Raw genomic sequence first — 13288 nt, forward strand, 5'->3', positions numbered from 1 at the left:
TGAAAATCCTTGTTACCCAATGTAATGTGGGCTTGTGCTCCTACAGGAAATCTCCAGGTCCAGGTGTACAGTGCTCCTGGGATTCTACCCTCTTCCAACTGTTCCTCTTTCTCCCACCTGTAGGCTGGTGTGGGGGGTTGTTTTGGGTACTGCTCGATCTCAGCTTTGCTGCCACATACCTTTCTGTGTGGTCTTCCCTTCTTCCTCAGGTGTAGGGGCTCTGTTTTGCAGTCTTCAGTTCATTTTGAGGTCTATTTGCATTGCATTTACTTTATTTTCCTCTTGTATGTGTTTTTGGGAGGAGGTTCCTGTCTTGCCTTCCTATGCCATCTGTAATCCAATAATTGCTGGGTCTTGTTTCTTATGCATTACTGTATGTCTCTTCCCTTCTGTGTAGAAGCTGCCTAGCTTTATTTACTCTGTCTTAGGTACCAACCCAGTTGTCTGGGGCTGGGCTGGGCAACTCCCTTTCTGATTCCATGGTGGCACATCTTGGGCACTTGGCCCCCAACTATAAATTTTAAATGAGATAAGAGCTGTGTGTTTCAAAAGCAGGAGAGACATTTATAAAGACAACATTCATGATGACTAAAGATCTTGAACTTGGAGCTAGTCACAGTAAATTCAGCTTCTGAATCTTATGTGTCCTACCTGTGTCATCTAGGGAAGGTCACTTAATGGCTCAGTGATTCATTTTATTCACCAGTACAGTGATAATTATAATAGTGTCTACCTGCATGGATGTTACAGAGGTTAAAACTACTTAGACCTATCTGTAGTAAATGACAGGCAACTAATAGCTATCAAGTTATAATACTATGGCATTTTATTTTCTACAGAACAAATGTTACCAGTCCTGAGACCATGATTATTGAGTACATGAGCCAGGAAATCTTTTCATTTAATGGTGTTGGAGCTGGGGTTTGGGGCTTCATTTTGCTGGGCTCCACTCACTATCACCTCATTCAGTTCATAGTCTTTCTTCAGATAAGCAAAAACGTGATAATTAGGTTTCATTTAACAAAGTTGCCATCCCATTTTAGTTCTACTTTTCAGAGATTTTACCCAGGAGACTATAATGATGTTTTGGATAGTCTCAAAATTGTCAGTTTCACATTTACATATAACAATTGAATTTACTCTCAGAGTATGCAATTAATGCCCATTAAAATGGGATTTAAATCTGAATTGGGAAACCCTACACTTATTGAAAGTTATTGACTTCAATTTTGTTTCCTAGAATAAATTGTATTAGCTTAGAAGTAAATAAAACAGTGATTTTAGTCTTAAAATTTTGATTTTGTTTACATCACTGATGGCATGGTGTTATATTGATATAATTGAAAGGTTTATAAATTAAGTCCAAGTTAATCGCTGGATAGAAATTAACATATGTTTGTTTATTAATGGCTTGAGTCAATAGACATTGTCCATTAATAACTAAAGGCTCCTGAATTGTGTAATTTGTGTTGATAACATCATTACAGCTGGGTTGACTATCAGTGATTTTACTTATTTGAAATATGTCCATGGAACCATGAGAGAAATTTTATTATTGATTTGATTGGATTTAATTTTCTCAAAAAATATCAGTATCTTGTATTCAATTTATGGCTTCTGCATATGCATTTTCTACTCATAGTTTAAATGCCTTATTCTCTGTGGCTTACTTGGTAACGTATGAATAATACAATACGATGCTGCTCTTGATTTCTTCCTTCCATAAGAAAGAAAAGCAGATAACTGAAAAATGTGATATAAGACTGAATAAATCCTCAAATTACAATTAGAAATGAAAAACTCTACATTATGATTCCATAGCCTCTTGGGTAATCTCTCTGTGAAGCTCAAAAGGCACTGGGTTTCTACTGTATCAGGCATGTATTATCTAATTTAAGTCTCAAACAGCTCTTGGGAGTATTTATAATCAGAGAGGCTATGGATGGCATAGACAGAAAGAGTTGGCACAACTATGGACTATTTTTCTCTATTATAATTTTTAATTATTAAATAACTTTCAAATAATATTTTATAATCACAATGCCTTTTAATTCATTTACTTAAATTGATGTATCATTCATAAATATTATTAGTGTGCTTTGTAAATTAACCTTCTTGAGGTAAGGGACTGTTATCATAAGAAACCATGAGGAGGGGCTCTCTTGTCCCCTCCTGGCATGAGCCAGGAGCTCTATTCTCTCATTTTATTTCTAAATAAAAGCCTGTACCTTGTTCTCCAAAAAAAAAAAAAAAAAAGAAAAGAAACCTTGAGGAAAGGTCATACCCACATTCCTGAGAAAATTTTAAAACAGTGTGTTTGTTGAATATTAATAATTATATTAAAACAGTTTTTATTTTCCCTAAATAAAGTCTTGGTAAAAAAACTTCAACATTTTTGTAAGTAAAAAAATTTAATTTGTAATGTAAAATTTACATTTTAGGATTTAGCTTATGCAAGTGAAACAGTATGGACAGTAGTCTATAGTCCTAACAAGTTACAAGAATTTCATATCTCAGTTTCATTTACTAGTCATTCTAGTCATTTTTAGACATGGTTTGGAAAATGAAGAATATAAATATTAAATGGAATAAAATTTATTATAGTAGATTGAAGAATGTAGATACTGAAAGTTCCCAGGAGGATCTTAGAAATGACCTAGTTACTGTATAATCTTCCAGATAAAGGGTGATGTCAGATCAGAGCAGATTTATCATCCTTTCTAAAAGTCACTTTTCATTTTCATTTTTATCCTCAGCCTAATGCTGTATAAGCACCTGATTTTGCCTCTTAGTCAAATTTCTAGTGCTCCATATATAAGTTTCTTTTGCTTTTTTTTCTTCCAGTTATTTCAGATGTGGGTATTTGATAACACCACACATGGAAAGCCTGGGGGTTCCATAAATGAAAGATATTTCCTCCTGATGAATTTATCTTAGAAATGATATATACACAGAAGGATTTATTTTTTTGATACCTTACTGTGGTTTCTAGGTCAGAGATTTTAAGAAACACACACACACACACACACACACACACACATACATATATCATATATATATATATATATATATATAATATCTGTTAGATATACATAGGTGTGTGAGTATATATACTATATCTATTACACATACTTTTAAGGTATATTTAACAGAAAATTTCCTGGACAGATGCCAGAGAAAGCAATCATAGAATTAATGCATATAATAAAATTTGTAATAGTATAATACAGTTGTTTCATTGAATACATTTAAGAAATGAATTAATCATTTACATATTTAAATACACTGTATAGTGGGTTTTAAAAAAAAGATTCCACATGAAAGAGATTTCCAGAATAGGAAAAGTGATATTGATTGAAATTACTAATCATGTGGGAAATGTACATGCTTAGTTAGTCTACTGTAATAAGGAAGTTTTTTTTCTCTATATGTTTAAGATTTGAGGAAGAGAGGATAAAGAATTTATATGAAGTTTAATAATATTCTAGATCAGAGTTAAGATAAAAAATAAATGAATGTTTTAATTTAATAGTAAATTATCTTTTTATAGACATATTATCACCAGTGAAAAGCAGTTTTCTATTTCCAGGTTTTTCTATAAGGTACTTAAATGGGTGTATGCAAGATTTTATATTTTGGAAAGTGAGATTTAAAAAGTTGTGTTTAAGATTGTAGAGCCCCCTTTCATCAACTCTTTTTATTTAGCTTTTGTGCGTTTTGAACAAAGGAAAAGCTAGAATGTTGCAATTGGGCAGCAGTATTTAAATTCTTATCTTGAGTCTTATAAGCTATATGCCATTGGGCAAGTGCATTTTAACTCTCTGAGCATGCACTCCTTATATGTTCCAATTAAGAAATAAATAGAATACATTAATGTGGGATAGTTGTGATATATGGACACACAGACACAGACAGTGTCTGTACTAGGTACTCATTAAGCCCAATACTAATATATGTGTATTTACCAAACCTTGATTCTCAGATGCTTATAGACATTTAAAAATACTTTCAACATTTGTGATTGATGTACAGAAGCATTAATATTTAATTGAAAAAAGATATATATATAGAAAGCTAAACATGAAAATAACTTTTAATTGTCATTCCCAGGAGTCATTTAAGCATCTCAATTTAATTTTACTTTAGAGAAATTAGCTTAGGGATGACCTTTGAAACACAATATGTAGATCTGCCTGAATCTGCTTGCATAAGTTTAAACCTGACTGGCACTGACGTTAGCTATTTTGACCTTTCTTTTCACTATCCCCTTGACAGAACTATTCCCAGAGTGAGTGAAACCTATGTCTTCCACTTTGTTTCTGGTCCAGAGATCTGAGAGAAACATTTTACTGGTTTGGAAACATTCTGTTATGTATTTATTTTTTCATGAAAGGATCTGGTTCTGTGAACAAATGGGATAAAATTTCAATATATATATATATCTACTTTGTAAAATAACTTCATGTTAAAATAGCCAATGAAGCAGGTTAAATATCCATCTTACAGCTACTAGTAATTGGGAGAACATTGGGCACAACATTTATATTGTACATTCTCTTTGAGAATGAATGTGCCCTGAAACTTTATAAGACAATTATCTGTCATTTACTTCAAATTTCCTCAAATAAGAATTTACTTTAAATGTCAGATGTCTAGCTCTTTGAATGCATTTTCATTGTTTTAGATTTTCAATGAGAAGTATTTTTAAAATAAGAAGCCATTAAATAATTTACTGATTTCCATTTATTAACACAAATTAATTTCATGACTAATCTGTTCAATTAAAAAGAAATTTGTTATACTTTAGTAGAAAAATGCCATATGTGCTTATGCCTGAAAGTAATTCTTGGATGACTTTTATCTTTTATTAATAGCATATTCATGAGACTCAAGAAATAATTAGTTTAAATCTTAAAACACTTTAATATTTATATAAAGTTATATTCAACTTCTGCTTTATTTCTGAAATTACCACATTTAAATTGTACATTTGAATAATGTATGTAATGGCTAATATATATAAGATGTATATATTAGATGTGTATATATAATATGTATAATTATGGTTAAATATATATTAAATGTGTACATATAACATCTCTGTATGTATTTTATGTATGTACATTAATGAATTCAGCCATTAGCTGCTTATAACCATAATACTGCTTTTATAGTGAATATGGCAAATATGTCATGCCATGTTTAAATATATTTTCTGTACAGCTTATGATTGTATATTTATCATTTCCCTGAGGTTGAGGTTCAGTATTGACAGATTTAATAAAATAACATATTTTATAACAATTCTTAGTTCATATTAGAGCACTCGGTATGACAAGATAAATTTTTCATGCGTAATTAAATATGGTATTATACTCATGGTGGGAAGTACTGATACCTTATATGTTTTTACATTGTGCCTATGCTTCTTTATTGAAACAGAATATGTACTTTTAAATATATTCATCCAAATAATAATCAGCAATGATTTGTGAAAAACAACTATAAAAATTTAAATATTAACCAAATATAGAAACTAAATGGCTTAATACTATTAACATGGGCCTTTCTGTGAGAAATAATAATCATGTGTATTTTAGCAAATGTATGTATGCAGAGACCAAAGAAAAGTAATTTAGGCACACTCTCAAAAATTTAATGTTAATTGATATTCTTTGAATATATTTGCATCATCTTTATCATTCAACTGACCTTTTGAAAATGAAGAATCAGGTTGATTGAGGAAATCAGAATTTTGTGTGCTAATATGAGACATTTGGAGCTATTTCCTAAATTGAGGATAGAGTAATATCAGGTGGCTAAAATCATTTTTTTGATTGATGGAAAAAACAGTAATCAGAGGCACCCTTAAAAAATTGCTTTTCTTACCTCTGATGCACAAAGTGGCCTAATCTATGTAGTGACAAGTTCAATTCGAATCCATATCTGTTTGACTTTTAGGTATATTCCTCAAATGAACAGATAGTCAGCCTTGCAAGATATGTGGCAAGTGAAATGAGCTTGAAAAAGGAATTATTTTCTCATTATTATTAAAATATGTAAGAGGCATGGTAGAAAGGATGAGTCTTTACATTAATTTATTAGGGTGTTAACTATAAATAATCAACATATGTAATTTAAAACTCAGTGTAGACTTAAAAAGTCAAGTGATAAATGTTAAAATTTGTTGTATTGGAGATGACAAAGTTTTGGCATTTATACTATACAAAGAACACTTAAATATAGACGAGAAAATAAATCCAATAGAGAATTTAGCAAGATGTTTGAAGAGGAAATTTACTATAGAGCAAACCCAAAGAGTCAGCACAAACATGGAACCATAGTCAGATTTACTGATAATAGGGTTACAAATTAGAGCAACAGTGATGTATTACTTAATAAAAATAACATATCTCTATTTAATACCTATTTTTGGTAGTAGTGAGATAAAAAAGGTGTTCTTGTGCATTTCTGGGTGAGGTGTGAAGAGTTGTTAGATGTTTCAGAAAGCAATATGGAAGATACTTTTTAAAATAATTTTTATTAAGGTATTATTGATATACACTCTTATGAAGGTTTCACACAAAGAAACGATGTGGTTACTACATTTATCCATATTATCAAATCCCCACCCATACCCCAATACAGCCACTGTCCATCAGTGCAGCAAGATGCCACAGATTCACTGTTTGCCTTCTCTGTGCCACACTGTTCTCCTGTGATCCCCTACACCATGTGTATTAAACATAATTCTCCCCACTTCCCTTCTCCCTTGCTCCCCACATGCCCTCCCACCTCCCTCCCCTTTGGTAACCTCTAGTCCCTTCTTGGAGTCTCTGAGTCTGCTGCTATTTTGTTCTTCAGTTTTGCTTTGTTGTTATACTCCACAAATGAAGGAAATCATTTGGTACTTGTCTTTCTCTGCCTGGCTTATTTCGCTGAGCATAAAGTCCTCCAGCTCCATCCATGTTGTTGCAAATGGTAGGATTTGTTTCTTTATTATGGCTGAATAGTATTCCATTGTGTATATGTACCACATCTTCTTTATCCATTCATCTACTGATGGACACTTAGGTTGCTTCCATATTTTGGCTATTGTAAAAAGTGCTGCAATAAACATAGGGGTGCATATGTCTTTTTGAATCTGAGAAGTTTTATTCTTTGGGAAAATTCCAAGGAATGGGATTCCAGGGTCAAATGGTATTTCTATTTTTAGTTTTTTGAGGAACCTCCATATTGCTTTCCACAATGGTTGAACTAGCTTATATTCCCACCAGCAGTGTAGGAAGGTTCCCCTTTCTCCACATCCTCGCCAGCATTTGTTGTTCTTAGTCTTTTCGATGCTGGACATCTTTACTGGTGTGAGGTGATATCTCATTGTGGTTTTAATTTGCATTTACCTGATGATTAGTGATGTGGAGCATCTCTTCGTGTGCCTGTTGGTCATCTGAATTTCTTCTTTGGAGAATTGTCTCTTCATATCCTCTGCCCATTTGTTAATTGGGTTATTTGCTTTTTGGGTGTTGAGGTGTGTAAGTTCTTTATACATTTTGGATGTTAACCCCTTGTCAGATATGTCATTTACAAATATATTCTTCCATATTGTAGGATGCCTTTTTATTCTGTTGATGGTATCCTTTGCCGTACAGAAACTTTTTAGTTTTATGTAGTCCCATGAGTTCATTTTTGCTTTTGTTTCCCTTGCTCGAGGAGATGTGTTCAGAAAGAACTTGCTCATGCTTATATTCAGGAGATTTTTGCCTCTGTAGTCTTCTAAGAGTTTTATGGTTTCATGACTTACATTCAGATCTTTCATCCATTTCATGTTTACTTTGGTGTATGGGCTTAAACAATAATCCAGTTTCATTCTCTTGCATGTAGCTGTCCAGTTTTGCCAACACGAGCTGTTGAAGAGGCTGTCATTTCCCCATTTTATGTCCATGGCTCCTTTTTAATATATTAATTGACCATATATGGTTGAGTTTATATCAGGGCTCTCTAGTCTGTTCCATTGGTCTGTGGGTCTGTTCTTGTGCCAGTACCAAATTGTCTTGATTACTGTGACTTTGTAGTAGAGCTTGAAGTTGGGGAGCAAAATCCTCCCAGCTTTATTCTTCTTTCTCAGGATTGCTTTGGCTATTCGGGGTCTTTTGTGGTTCCATATGAATTTTAGAATGATTTTCTCTAGTTCGTTGAAGAATGCTGTTGGTATTTTAATAGGAATTGCATTGGATCTGTAGATTGCTTTAGGCAGGCTGGCCATTTTGATAATATTAATTCTTCCTATCCATGAGCACAGGATGTATTTCCATTTATTGGTATCTTCCTTAATTTCTCTCATGAGTGTCTTGTAGTTTTCAGAGTGTAGGTCTTTCACTTCCTTGGCTAGGTTTATTCCTAGGTATTTTATTCTTTTTACTGCAACTGTGAATGGAATTGTTTTCCTGATTTCTCTCTTCTAGTTCATTGTTAGTGTGTAGGAATGCCACAGATTTCTGCATATTAATTTTGTATCCTGCAACTTTGCTGAATTCAGATATTAGATCTAATAGGTTTGGAGTGGATTCTTTATTTTAGGGTTCTTTATGTACAATATCATGTCATCGGCAAACAGTGACAGTTTAAATTCTTTCTTGCCAATCTGGATGCCTTTTTTTTCTTTGTGTTGTCTGATTGCCATGGCTAGGACCTCCAGAACTATGTTGAATAGAAGTGGGGAGAGTGGGCATCCTTGTATTGTTACCAATCTTAAAGGAAAAGCTTTCAACTTCTTGCTGTTAAGTTTAATGTTGGCTGTGGGTTTGTCATATATGGCCTTTATTACATTGAAGTACTTGCTTTCTATACCCATTTTGTTGAGAGTTTTTATCATGAATGGATGTTGAATTTTGTCGAATGGTTTTTTGGCATCTATGGAGATGATCATGTGTTTTCTGTCCTTTTTGTTGATGTGGTGGATGATGTTGATGGATATTCGAATGTTGTAACAACTTGCATCCCTGGGATGAATCCCACTTCATCATGATGTATGATCCTCTTGATGTATTTTTAAATTTGGTTTGCTAATATTTTGTTGAGTATTTTTACATCTATGTACATCAGGGATATTGGTCTGTAATTTTCTTTTTTGGGGGTGTCTTTGCCTGGCTTTGGTGTTAGAGTGATGCTGGCCTCATAAGATGAGTTTGGAAGTATTCCCTCTTCTTCCAGTCTTTGGAAAACTTTAAGGAGGATGGGTATTAGGTCTTCACTAAATGTTTGATAAAATTTAGCGATGAAGTCATCTGGTCTAGGAATTTTGTTCTTAGGTAGTTTTTTTATTATGAGTTCAATTTTTGTTGCTGGTAATTGGTCAATTCAGATTTTCTTTTTCTTCCTTGGACAGCCTTGAAAGTTGTATTTTTCTAGAAAGTTGTCCATTTCTTCTAGTTTATACAGTTTGTTAGCATATAATTTTTAATAGTATTCTCTAATAATTCTTTGTATTTTTGTGGTGTCCTTAGTGATTTTTCCTTTCTCATTTCTGATTCTGTTTATGTGAGTACACCCTGTATTTTTTCTTGATAAGTCTGGCCAAGGGTTCATCTGTTTTGTTTTGTTTTTCTCAAAGAACCAGCTCTTGCTTTCATTTATTCTTTCTATTATTTTATTCTTCTCAATTTTATTTATTTCTGCTCTAATCTTTATTACATCCCTCCATCTACTGACTTTGGGCCTCCTTTGTTCTTTTTTTGCTAGTTTCATTTATTGTGAGTTTAGACTGCTAATATGGAATTGTTCTTCTTTCTTGAGATAGCCCCGTTTTTCAATATACTTTCCTCTCAGCACGGCCTTTGCTGCATCCCACAGATTTTGCCGTGTTGAATTATTGTTGTCATTTGTCTCCATATATTGCTTAATCTCTATTTTTATTTGGTCATTGATCAATTGTTTATTAGGAGCATGTGGTGAAGCCTCCATCTGTTTGTGAGATTTTTCATTTTCTTTGTATAATTTCTAGTTTCATACCTTTGTTTTCTGAGAAACTGGTTGGTACAATTTCAGTCTTTTAAAATTTACTGAGGCTCTTTTTGTGGCCTAGTATATGACCTATTCTTCAAAATGTTTCATGTGCACTTGAGAAGAATGTGTATTCTGCTGCTTTTGGGTGTAGAGTTCTGTAGATGTCGGTTAGGTCCATCTGTTCTAATGTGTTGTTCAGTGCCTCTGTGTCCTTACTTATTTTCTGTTTGATTGATCTGTCCTTTAGAGTGAGTGAAGTGTTGAAGTCTCCTAGAATGAATGCATTGCATTCTGTTTCCCCTTTTAGTTCAGTTATTATTTGTTTCACTTATATAGGTGCTCCTGTGTTGGGTGCATAGATATTTATAACGGTTATGTCTTCTTGTTGGATTGACCATTTTATCATTATGTAATGTCCTTCTTTGTCTCTTGTGACTTTCTTTATTTTGAAGTCTATTTTGTCTGATACAAGTACTTCAACTCCTGCTTTTTTCTCCCTATCAGTTGCATGAAATATCTTTTTCCATCCCTTAATTTTTAGTCTGTGTATGTCTTTGGGTTTAAAGTGAGTCTCTTGTAGGCAGCATATAGATGAGTCTTGTTTTTTTATCCATTCAGTGACTCTGTGTCTTTTGATTGGTACATTTAGTCCATTTACATTTAGGGTGATTATCGATAGGTATGTACTTATTGCCATTTCAGGCTTTAGATTCGTGTTTACCAAAGGTTCAAGGTTAACTTCCTTACTATCTAAGAGTCTAAGTTAACTCACTTAGTATGCTATTACAAACACAGTCTAAAGGTTCTTTTCTTTTTCTTCTCATTTTTCTACCTCTGCCATTCTTTATATGTTAGCTGTCATATTTTGTACTTTTTGTCTATCCCTTGATTGACTTTAGGGATAGTTAATTTAATTTTGCATTTGGTTAGTAATTAGCTGTTCTACTTTCTTTACTGTGGTTTTATTACCTCTGGTGACAGCTATTCAACCTTAGGAACACTTCCATCTATAGCAGTCCCTCCAAAATAGACTGTAAAGATGGTTTGTGGGTGGTAAATTCTCTCAGCTTTTGCTTATCTGGAAAGTGTTTACTACCTCCTTTTAATTTAAATGATAATCTTGCCAGATAAAGTAATCTTGGTTCAAGGCCCTTCTGCTTCATTGCATTAAATACATCATGCCACTCCCTTCTGGCCTGCAAGGTTTCTGCTGAGAAGTCTGATGTTATCCTGATGGGCTTTCTTTTTATGTGATCTTATTTCTCTCTTTGGCTGCTTTTAATAGTCTGTCCTTATCCTTGATATTTGCCATTTGAATTACTGTATGTCTTGGTGTTGTCTTCTTTGCATCCCTTTTGTTGGGAGATCTGTGCATCTCCATGGCCTAAGAGGCTATTTCCTTCCCCAGATTGGGGAAGTTTTCAGCAGTTACCTACTCAGAGATACTTTCTATCCCTTTCTCACTGTCTTCTTCTTCTGGTACCCCTATAATGCAAATATTGTTCCATTTGGATTGGTCACACAGTTTTCTCAATATTCTTTCATTCTTAGAGATCCTTTTTTCTCATTGTGCCTCAGCTTCTTTGTATTCCTCTTCTCTAGTTTCTGTTTCATTTTATCTTCTCCTCCACCGTATCTAATATGCTTTTAATACCCTCCATTTGCTCTTCAATGGTTGGATCTCTGACTGGAATTCATTCCTGGGTTCTTCAGTATCTTTCTGTACCTCCATGAGCATGTTAATGATTTTTATTTTGAACTACCTTTCAGGCAGATTCATGAGGTCAATGTCATCTTTCTCAGGAGTTGTATTAATTTTACTTTGAACCAGGTTCCTTTGGCATTTCGTATTTCTATATGGTTCCCTCTTGTGTCCAGAAGCTCTACTCTCTGTAGCTGCTCAGCCCCTGAAGTAATTCGTTATGTTTACCTCTGAACACAGCAAAACTTGGTATATAAATACAGCAAATGATATCAAGAACACACCTAAGCTTGCAATATTATTCTATCCCTGATGATATGAATTGAGGAAGGCAGAAAGAGAAAAATTGATGTTGACCTATTTTAATCTATGTTGTTCCTATCACCTTTAAAGATGTCATATACCAAACAATTTCTTATTTTCTCCTGCATAGTATTACTAGTTTTCAAAAACAGTATTAACTCTTTTGAAAATTTGACCCATAATATATTCCTACAATTGTTAATAGAGAAAATTATTGTGGTCCCAAAGCCTACATAAGTTAGAAATTTTATGTAATAAGAAAGGAAATTAACCTTGAAACTCTTTATTTAGATTTTCAGAGGGCACATTTAAGTACTTTAGTTCAGATTATTTATGTATTTTAGCTTAGTCTCTGGAATGATACTCTGTCAACACAAAAACTAATTGAATTATTTTTAACTAAGTGACCAGTCAGAATATAGTTGCTAACTAATTGTTAGATTGATACGGTTAAGTTGAATTGTCAATTGACTTTAGTAACTGGCCATTAGATTGTCCAACTGATGGAAATAATATAACTGATTTAGACTGAAAGTAATAGAAAATGAAAGTATTAAATAGTACCAAAGCTAAAGTGAAGTATGTAGACAGATTGGCATTTCCTGGAACTGATATTAGTATTAAAAGTATAAAATGTAGGATGTATTAAAACCAAGCATTGATTGTGAAAAATTAATAATGTACACAAATTTTCCTATGATTATATATTCCCAAATAATTTATCACATTTATATCTCTTACTCAGCTATGGATAGGGAATAACAGTTAGACCTCCACTTATCTATTTGACACTTAATAAATATTGCTATTATTATACATTCATAATTCTTCTAGTTCATTATATGAATATGTCCTAAAATATAGGACATTTTACATGGCAAAATGTGAGGTTTTTATTTTTATTCAGAAATTGTGAACTGAAACATAACAATAAACATGATAAAAGATAAATCTAAATAGATGCTACAACATATGTTATAGAATGTTTATTATTTCAATTTAAATTAGGACATATTTTCTCTTTCATGAAATAGTAAGAATACAAAACATGAATATGCGATTGCAAAAGAAACAAGCATTCATTTTACTATAAAAATAATATTTTAAAATATTACCATCTAATAAAATGGAATTTCATCTGCACAATGTCAGACTGTAAGAATAGAGCATTTTTTCTTTAGTAATTTATTTATTTATTTATTTTTTTAAATAATTATTTTTTATTGAAGGGTAGTTGACGCACAGTATTACATTACATTAGTTTCAAGTGTACAACACAGT

Source organism: Manis pentadactyla, chromosome 17, assembly GCF_030020395.1.
Source record: "Manis pentadactyla isolate mManPen7 chromosome 17, mManPen7.hap1, whole genome shotgun sequence".
In the NCBI taxonomy this organism is placed as follows: domain Eukaryota; kingdom Metazoa; phylum Chordata; class Mammalia; order Pholidota; family Manidae; genus Manis; species Manis pentadactyla.